A 10572-nucleotide genomic window follows, 5' to 3' on the forward strand; every position below is an offset into this window, starting at 1 on the left:
GGACAATAGTGCAGTCAGAAGTAGTGCAAAAAGAAGTGAAAAAGTGACAGCAACAGAAAAATTGAGAGAGGTAGAGTTAAGAGTCCAAGAATGGGGCAGCAGCACAGGGAAGGGGATGTGAAGGATGTTCAGAAGTCTGGTAGCAGTGGGAAAGAAGTAATTCTTGAGTCTGGTTATCCATGCATTCAAACTCCCGTATCTTCTCTCAGAATGTAGAAGACAGCAAAGGGAATGACCAGGATGGAAGGTAGTAATGTGCTTGTGACACATGGTACAGTGTTTACCACTCTCTGCAAATTCCAAAAGTCCAAACAGAGAAGTTGTCTTACAAGACTGAAATGCAACCTGTCATATAGACACAGAAACAAGCCCTTTGACCCATCTAGGCCATACTGATCTGAGCTATTGTATAGTTCCAGCGACCTGCACCTGGACCATAGCTCTGGATCTGTCATTTACCTATATACATCCTTCTATAAATTCTCCCTTACTTCTCCTGCACTTCAGTGAATAAAGTCCTAATCGATTCAACCTTTCCTTATAACTCAGGTCCTCAAGCCCCAGCAATATTATTGTAAACACAAGAGATTCTGAAGATGCTGGAGATCTTGAGCAACACACACACAATGCTGGAGGAGCTTAGCAAGTCAAGCAGCATCTATGGAGAGGAATAAACTGACAATGTTTTGGGCCAAGACCCTTTATCAGGACTGGAAAGAAAGGGACAGAAGTCAGAAAAAGGAGGCTTGGCGGAAGGGGAAGAGTACAAGCTAGCAGGTGATAGGTGAGACCAGGTGAGGGGGAAGGTGGGTGGGTGGAGGAGTGTTTGAATTAAGAAGCTGTGAGGTGATAGGTGGAAGAGATAAAGTGATAGAGAAGGAGGAATCTAATAAAAGAGATTAGTGCCCCATGGAATAAAGAGGAGGAGGAGCAGCACCAGAAGGAGGTGATGGGCGGGTGAGAAGAGAATGGGAGAGAAGGTAACCAGGTAACCATAATGAGGAATGGATGGGGGGGGGGGGTTGGAATTACTGGAAGTTAGAGAAATTGATGTTCATGCCATCAGGTTGGAGGCTATACACACAGCATATGAGGTGTTGCTCCTCAAACTTGAATGTGGTATCATCGTGCAGTAGAGGAGTCCGTGGACCATCGTGTCAGAATGGAAATAGGATATTGAATTGAAATGGATAGCCACTGGTAAGTCCTGCCTCTTGCAGCAGAGTGGGCAAAGCTGCTAAACAAAGCAATCCCCCAATCTGCAATTTTCTTGTATCTCTTTCAAGCTGATTGATATCCTTCCTGTAGGTAGGTGACTAGAACTGCACACAAGACTTCAAATTTGGCCTCACCAGTGTCTTATAGAACTACAGTATAGCATTCCAACTCCTGTACTCATTGCCTGATTTACGAAGGCCAATGTGCCAAAAGCTCTCTTTACAACCCTATCAATCTGTGATGCCAATTTCAAGGAACTGTCACTCTGCATTCCCAGGTCCCTTTGTTCTACCACATACTTCAGTGCCCTACCATTCATGGTGTAAGTTTTTTACCCTGGTTTGTATTCTCAAAATCAACACCTCACACTTCTCTGCATTAAATTCCATCTACCATTTTCAGCACATTTTTCCAGCTAGTCCTGTTCCTCCTGCAAGCTTTGATAACCTTCCTCACCAAGCCTTCATGTCATATGCAAATTTGCTGATCTGGTTTACCACATTATCATTTAAATCTTTAATGTAGATTATAAACTACAATGGATCCAGCACTGATCCCTGCAGCCTATATCACTAGTCACAATCCTCCAGTCAGAGAGACAACCATCTTGAGCAACCACCTTCTGACTTCTTCCGCTAAGCCAGTGTTGAATCTAATTGACCACTTCATCCATCGAGTGGGCAGTGGAGTCCGTGGAAGCAGAGTCCTGGGCTTTGGCTAAGTGGGCTTTGGCGTAAGAGGACTTCAGTAAGCCTGTGTGATTGCTCACTGAGGGGAAGAAGGTAAGGTCGCTAGGTGCTTTTTAGACTTATTCTATCAATCCAGTTCAGGTATGGGGGAGACAGTCAGAGCAGTGGTGTGCTCCGTATGCAGTATGTGGGAGGTCAGGGTCAACACAGTTGTCCCTGATGACCACACCTGCAAGAGGTGCGTCCAGCTGCAGCTCCTATCAGCCCGAGTTAGGGAGTTGGAGCTGGAGCTGGATGAACTACGGATCATTCGGGAGGCAGAGATAGATAGGAGTTATCAGGAGGTAGTCACACCAAAAAACCAAGAAGTAGGCAGATGGGTGACGGTCCAGAGAGGCAGGGGGAGCAGGCAGAGAGAGCAGAGCACCCCTGCGGCCATTCCCATTAACAATAAGTATACCGTACTGGATAGACAATAGGTGCAGAAGTAGACCATTCGGCCCCTCGAGTCTGCACCGCCATTCTGAGATCATGGCTGATCATTCACTATCAATACCCAGTCCCTGCCTTGTCCCCATATCCCTTGATTCCCCTATCCATCAGATATCTATCTAGCTCCTTCTTGAAAGCATCCAGAGAATTGGCCTCCACCGTCTTCCGAGGCAGTGCATTCCACACCTTCACAACTCTCTGGGAGAAGAAGCTCTTCCTCAACTCTGTTTTAAATAACTGACCTCTTATTCTCAATCCATGCCCTCTGGAACTGGACTCTCCCAACATCTGGAACATATTTCCTGCCTCAATCCTATCAAATCCTTTAATTATCTTAAACGTTTCAATCAGATCCCCTCTCAATCTCCACAATTCCAGTGTGTACAAGCCCAATCTCTCTGCGTAAGACAGCCCTGTCATCCCAGGAATCAACCTAGTGAATCTACGCTGCACTTCCTCAATTGCCAGAATGTCCTTCCTTAAACCTGGAGACCAAAACTGTACACAATATTCCAGGTGTGGTCTCACCAGGGCCCTGTGTACAAATGCAAAAGGACATCCTTGCTCTTGTACTCAATTCCCCTTGTAATAAAGGCCAACATTCCATTTGCCTTCTTCACTGCCTGTTGCACTTGCTCATTCACCTTCATTGACTGATGAACTAGGACTCCTAGGTCTCTTTGCATTTCTCCCTTACCTAACTCTACACCGTTCAGACAATACTCTGCCCTCTTGTTCCTGCTTCCAAAGTGGATAACTTCACATTTATTCACATTGAATGACATCTGCCAAGTATCTGACCACTCACCCAGCCTATCCAAGTCTCCCTGTATTCTCCTAACGTCCTCTTCGCATGTCACACTGCCACCCAGTTTAGTATCGTCAGCAAACTTGCTGATATAGTTTTCAATGTTGATGGGGATGACCTACCAGGAATGAGTTGTAGTGGTCCTGCCTCTGGCACAGAGGTTGAACCCTCAACTAGAAAGGGGAGGAGGGAAGAGAAGAGAGCGATAGTTTTAGGGGATTCTATAGTCAGGGTGGCAGATAGGAGATTTTGTGGGGCAGATCGGGAGTCTCCGATGGTATGTTGCCTCCCTGGTGCCAGGGTTCGGGACATCTCAGATCGGGTGCAGGCTATTCTTGAGAACGAGGGCATGAACCCAGATGTAGTGGTCCATGTAGGGACCAATGACGTAGGTAAGGTGAGTGAGGGGGTCCTGCTTAGAGAGTTCAGGGAGTTAGGAGTGAAGCTGAAAGGCAGGACCTCCAGGGTGACAATCTCGGGATTGCTACCTGTGCCACGTGCGACTGAGGTGAAGAATAGAATGATTATGCACATCAATACGAGGCTGAGAGCATGGTGCAGGAAGGAAGGGTTCAGGTTTTTGGATAATTGGTCTTTGTTCCAGGGACATTGGGATCTGTTTCGAAGGGACGGTCTACATCTGAACCGGAGGGGTACTAACATTCTTGCAGGAGTGTTTGCCAGTGCTGCTCGGGGGGGGGGGTTTAAACTAGATGTGCAGGGGGCAGGGATCCAGATCCAGAGGGTTGGTCAGAAGGAGCATGGGGTTAAATGTGTAGAAGGTTTGGGTGATCTTGAGAAGGTCATCAAAATTCAGGGTGCAATTAGCCCGATGGAAGTTCAAGGAGCTGGGTTAGGTACAGTAGACAGTGTTTTAAGCAAAGAGAGGAGGAATGGGCTCAGAATTCTATACATGAATGCTCGTAGTGTCAGAAATAAGACAGATGAGCTTGAAGCTCAGATGAAAATGGGGAACTACGATATTGTTGGGATAACGGAGACATGGCTGCAAGGGGATCAGGCCTGGGAATTGAGTGTACCAGGGTATACGTGCTATCGTAGAGACAGAAATATGGGAAGAGGGGGTGGGGTGGCCCTGTTGGTGAGGAATGAGATTCAGTCCTTAGCGAGAGGTGACTTGGGAACAGGGGAAGTAGAGTCTGTGTGGATTGAGCTGAGGAACAGTAAGGGTAAAAAGACCCTAATGGGTGTTGTGTACAGGTCCCCAAACAGTAGCGTGGATATTGGGTACAAGTTGATTAGGGAGTTAACATTGGCATGTGCTAAAGGTAATGCAGTCGTTATGGGAGATTTCAACATGCAGGTGGACTGGGAGAATCAGGTAGGTGCTGGACCCCAGGATAGGGAGTTTGTGGAGTGTCTAAGGGATGTATTTTTGGAACAGCTTGTGCTTGAGCCAACCAGGAACGAGGCTATTTTGGACTTGGTGATGTGTAATGAACAGGAATTGATAAGTGATCTTGAAGTAAAGGAGCCATTAGGAAGTAGTGATCATAACATGATAAGTTTTTATCTACAATTTGAGAGGGATAAGGGCAGATCAGAGGTGTCAGTGTTGCAATTAAATAAAGGAGACTACGGAGCCATGAGGGAAGAGCTGGCCAAAGTTAAATGGGCGGATGCCCTGGCAGGAAAGACAGTGGATCAGCAGTGGCAGATATTCTTGGGCATAATACAAAAGATGCAAAAGCAGTTCAGGGCATAATACAAAAGATGCAAAAGCAGTTCATTCCAATGAGGAGGAAGGATTCAAAGAGGGGGAAGGGGCCTCAGTGGTTGACAAAGGAAGTCAGAGATTGTATAGCATTAAAGAAAAAGAAGTATGACAGGGCTAAAATGAGTGGGAATACAGATGATTGGGAAAGTTTTAAGGAACAGCAGACCTTAACTAAAAAAGCAATAAGGAGAGAAAAAATCAGGTATGAGCTCAGTCTAGCCAGGAATATAAAAGGGGATAGCAAAAGCTTTTTTAGCTATGTGAAGAGAAAGGAGATAGTTAAGAACAATGTTGGCCCCTTGAAGAATGAATTGGGAGAAATTGTTATGGGAAACAGGGAAATGGCAACAGAATTTAATGCGTACTTTAGATCTGTCTTCACCAGGGAGGACACAAGCAATCTCCCAGATGTATGAATGGGCCAGGGTCATAAGATATCAGAGGAATTGAGACAGATTGACATTAGGAAAGAAACTGTGATGAGTAGACTGGTAGGACTGAAGGCTAATAAATCCCCGGGTCCAGATGGTCTGCATCCGAGGGTTCTAAAAGAGGTGGCTCAGGAAATTGCGGATGCATTGGTAATCATTTTCCAATGTTCCTTAGATTCAGGATCAGTTCCTGAAGATTGGAGAGTGGCTAATGTTATCCCACTTTTCAAGAAGGGAGGGAAGGAGAAAACGGAGAACTATCGCCCTGTTAGCCTAACGTCAGTCGTGGGGAAGATGCTTGAGTCCATTATTAAGGACGAAATAGTGGCACATCTTGATGGCAGAAATAGGATTAGGCCAAGCCAGCATGGATTTACCAAGGGCAAATCATGCTTGACTAATCTGTTGGAGTTTTTTGAGGGTGTAACAAGGATGTTAGATGAGGGTAAGCCAGTGGATGTTGTGTACCTAGATTTTCAGAAGGCATTCGATAAGGTGCCACATAGGAGATTGGTGAGTAAAATCAGAGCTGATGGCATTGGGGACAGGGTTTCAACATGGATAGAAAACTGGTTGGCAGATAGAAAGCAAAGGGTAGCAGTGAATGGGTGTTTCTCGGACTGGTTGGAGGTGACTAGTGGGGTACCACAGGGCTCTGTATTGGGACCACAGCTCTTTACGATTTATGTCAACGACTTAGATGAGGGCATTGAAAACTATATCAGCAAGTTTGCTGACGATACTAAACTGGGTGGCAGTGTGACGTGCGAAGAGGACATTAGGAGAATACAGGGAGACTTGGATAGGCTGGGTGAGTGGGCAGATACTTGGCAGATTTCATTCAATGTGAATAAATGTGAAGTTATCCACTTTGGAAGCAGGAACAAGAGGGCAGAGTATTGTCTGAACGGTGTCGAGTTAGGTAAGGGAGAAATGCAAAGAGACCTAGGAGTTCTAGTTCACCAGTCAATGAAGGTGAATGAGCAAGTGCAACAGGCAGTGAAGAGGGCAAATGGAATGTTGGCCTTTGTTACAAGGGGAATTGAGTACAAGAGCAAGGATGTCCTTTTGCATTTGTACAGGGCCCTGGTGAGACCACACCTGGAATATTGTGTACAGTTTTGGTCTCCAGGTTTAAGGAAGGACATTCTGGCAATTGAGGAAGTGCAGCGTAGATTCACTAGGTTGATTCCTGGGATGGCAGGGCTGTCTTACGCAGAGAGATTGGAGAGATTGGGCTTGTACACGCTGGAATTGAGGAGATTGAGAGGGGATCTGATTGAAATGTTTAAGATAATTAAAGGATTTGATAGGATTGAGGCAGGAAATATGTTCCAGATGTTGGGAGAGTCCAGTTCCAGAGGGCATGGATTGAGAATAAGAGGTCAGTTATTTAAAACAGAGTTGAGGAAGAGCTTCTTCTCCCAGAGAGTTGTGAAGGTGTGGAATGCACTGCCTCGGAAGACGGTGGAGGCCAATTCTCTGGATGCTTTCAAGAAGGAGCTAGATAGATATCTGATGGATAGGGGAATCAAGGGATATGGGGACAAGGCAGGGACTGGTTAGTGATAGTGAATGATCAGCCATGATCTCAGAATGGCGGTACAGACTTGAGGGGCCGAATGGTCTACTTCTGCACCTATTGTCTATTATCATGAATGCCAAGTGACTTAACCTTTTGGATCAGCGTCCCATGCAGGAATTTGTCAAAGGGCTTGCTAAAATTCATGTAGTCAATGTCCATCACCATCCCTTCATCAACCTTCCTCATAACCTCCTTGAAAAGCTAAGATTGGTTAGACATGATCTGTCAAGCACAAAGCAACTGTGTCTATCCCTAATAAAGTCCTGTCTATCCAAATATATATTCTGTTCCTCAGAATAGCTTCCAATAATCTACTGACGATTGATGTCAGGCTCACGACACTTTTTAGAATGTGTCTGGAGAACTTTTTCTGGGGAATCCTTGTTGACATGCTGAACCTTCTCAGACATCTAAGGAGGTCCTTTCACTGAGGTACTACCTTGATCACCGCATTAGTATACAGGAACCGGATGAAGTTGATGGTGATACTGATGCCGAGAGCATAAAATGTTAATCATTTCTAAAGTTTTCTTACATATATGAATCAGGGTCACTCAGTATGCATTTGTTAAGGGAGGTTCATGTCTGATATACAATTCAACTTTTAAAGGTGATAACAAGGACAGTCAATTAGGGAAGGCTATAGATGTTTCTTCACAGACTTTAGCAGGGCTCCTGATGAGATCCCATGTGGCAGGCTGGTCAACAAAGTAAAACCCATGGGCCCAGGGGAGGGACAGTGAATCCAAACCTGGCTAAGTGGCAGAAGGAAGCGGGTGATGGTTGATGAGAGCTTTGTGGCTGGAAGACTGTTTCCCAATGGGGTTCCCAGGGTCCAGATAAACATACCTCTCTATGACAGGTAGTCAACATGGTAAAGAAACCCAGAAATAATAGAGAAAGTGGTGGTGGTGGTAGCCAGTGAGGAGGGAGACAAACTGCACAAAGAAGGGGAGAGTGATGGAGTTGGGCAAGGCAATGACAAATGGAGTTCAGTTAGGAGCAATTTGAGTTGATGGAACAGACTGTTAATGGGCAGGTACTGAGTGGTCTGTACATCCACACATCCTTAAAGGTAGTGGGACAGGTCAGTAAGGTGGTTAATCAACCCCACTAGAGGCTTTCCTTCATTAGCCCAGGCTGAATGTAGTGAGAGTGTGCTGGAACTGTGCTGACCACAGCTGGACCAACGGGGGCAGTTCTGGTCTCCACATTATGGGAGAGATGTGATTGCACCAAAGACAGTGTCGAGAGAATTCATAAGGATTTTTCAGGACGGGGGTAGCTCTGGACAGGCCAGTGTTTATTGCTCATCTCTCATCGCCTCTGAGAAGCTGAGGGTGAGCTGCCTTCATAACCCACTGTAGTCCTTCTGGTGAAGGTGCCCTCATGGTGCTGGTGGGAAGGGTTTCCAGGGCTTAGACCCAGTGATCACTGGAGAGTAGCATTCTGATGTTCGGCTGTTGGGAACGTGAATGGTGATTGTAGATGGGACTGAGCTGTTCCCCTGAGCAGAGGGTCAATGACCAGAGATGGAAGTCAGTAAAGGGTTGGAGGGCAGACAAGGGAAATGTCCCTCCAGTAGGAGATTCTCACCGAGAGGCAGCGATACCTGTCACATTGACTCCAGACCAGGGGGTATCCTTGAGGAGCCCTGACGCACAGAGATAGGGATCTGTCAGGGGAGGTAAGGTTTATGTTTTTTATCTATTTAGTGATGCAGCACAGAGTAGGCCCTCTGAGCCACGCTGCCCCAGCAACCCCGATGAATCATGGGACAATTTACAATGATAATTAAATTACCTGGTACATCTTTGAACTGTGGGTGGAAACCTAAGGACCCAGAGAAAGCCCACACATTCCAGAGAGAATGTACAGAGCCTCCTTCCAGAATGGTGCCAGAATTGATCTCTGAACTCTGAAATGCCCCAAGCTGAAACAGTGTCATGTTAAATGCTAGGTACTGAGGATTGTGCTGCATGTCTACTCTGGCTGCAGGGATACAATGGGTGGTAGCTATGGTTTCTTGGAAACACAAGCAATTATGCAGATGCTCTAAATCCAAAGCAACACACTTTGGAGGAACTCAGTAGATCAGGCAGCACCTATGGAAATGAATAAACTGTCTACATTTTGCGCCAAGATCCTTCTTCAAGACTGGAAAGGAAAAGGGGAAATGTCAGAATAAAATGGTGGGGGAAGGAAAGAGGAGATAGCTAGAAGGTGATAGGTGAAGCCAGGTGGGTGGGAAAGGTCTAGGGCTGGAGAGGAAGCAATCTGATAGGGGATTGAACCATGGGAGAAAGGGAAGAAGGTTACCGGGGAAGGTAATAGGCAGGTGAGAAGAAATAAGAGGCCACACTGTGGAAAAGTAGTAGAGGAAAAGGGAGAGAATTTTTTTACCAGGAGAAATTAATTTTCTTGTCATCAGGTTGGAGGCTGCCCAGACAGAGTATGAGGTGTTGCACCCACTCTCCACTTTACACAGGGATCACTCCCTCTGTGATTCCCTCGTCCATTCATCTATCCCCACTAATCTGCACGGATATCTGCAAGAGGCTAAAGTGCTATACCTGCCTCACCTCCACTCAGGTTCTCAAACAGTTCTTCCAGGTGAGGCAATAGTTCACCTGTGAATCTGCTGGGGTCACCGATCAGGAGCAACACCTCATATTCTGCCCTGGTAGCCTCCAATTTGATGGCATGAACATTGATTTCTTCTTCCAGTATTTTTTTTACTCCTCCTTTCCTCTTTTCTATTCTCCACTCTGGCTTCTTACCTCTTCTCACCTGCCTATCACCTCCCCCTTCCTTCTTCCCTTTCTCCCATGGTCCACGCTTGTCTCCCATTGGATTCCTTCCTCCCCAGCCCCTGATCTTTCTCACCCACCTGGTTTCACCCATCACCTTCTAGTTACTCTGCTTCCCCTCCCCCACCTTTTTATTCTGGCACCTTGCCCCTTCTCTTCCAGTCCTGAGGAAAGGTCTTGGTCTGAAATGTCGATTTTTTATTCATTTCCATAGATGCTGCTGAGTTCCTCGGGTATTTTGTGGGTACAGCTGTGGTTCTTCGGGATGTGAACCTGCTTCCGGAGGCTGGAACAGATGACGACTGGTGGGAATGGGGTATCCTCTTCTTCAGTGGCCTCACTGCTAGGGCGAGGTATAGAGGGTGGAGGCAGGAGGGGTGACACACAGACCTGTCTGGAGAGAGAGAGAGAGGTGTGTGTGTGTGTGTGTGTGTGTGTGTGTGTGTGTGTGGACTGTGGTACAAAAACTCTTCTGTCACATTCCCATTAAACAAGCAGCATTAAACAGTCTGAAGTACAATAAATCACAGAGCAGATCTGATCCACAAACACGTAAGCAAGTATCCCTCATACTGTAGCCACTGGAACCAGACGTCTCGGGAAGGAGATGGGAGCTCTCTCATTGGCTGAAAGTCTCTCCAGAGGAGGCTGCAGACGTGGGCCCTGAAGTTGATCCAGATGATGAGGGAGCTGGGGATGGAGGCAGGGTCACTGTGGGGCCCAGTGCCCAGCTCACCTTCAGACATTGGGGTGAGGGGCAGGCAGAAGCAGCTCTGGATCTCCCATCAAACAGTTTCAGCA

This window comes from Hypanus sabinus, chromosome 1, assembly GCF_030144855.1.
Source record: "Hypanus sabinus isolate sHypSab1 chromosome 1, sHypSab1.hap1, whole genome shotgun sequence".
Lineage (NCBI taxonomy): Eukaryota > Metazoa > Chordata > Chondrichthyes > Myliobatiformes > Dasyatidae > Hypanus > Hypanus sabinus.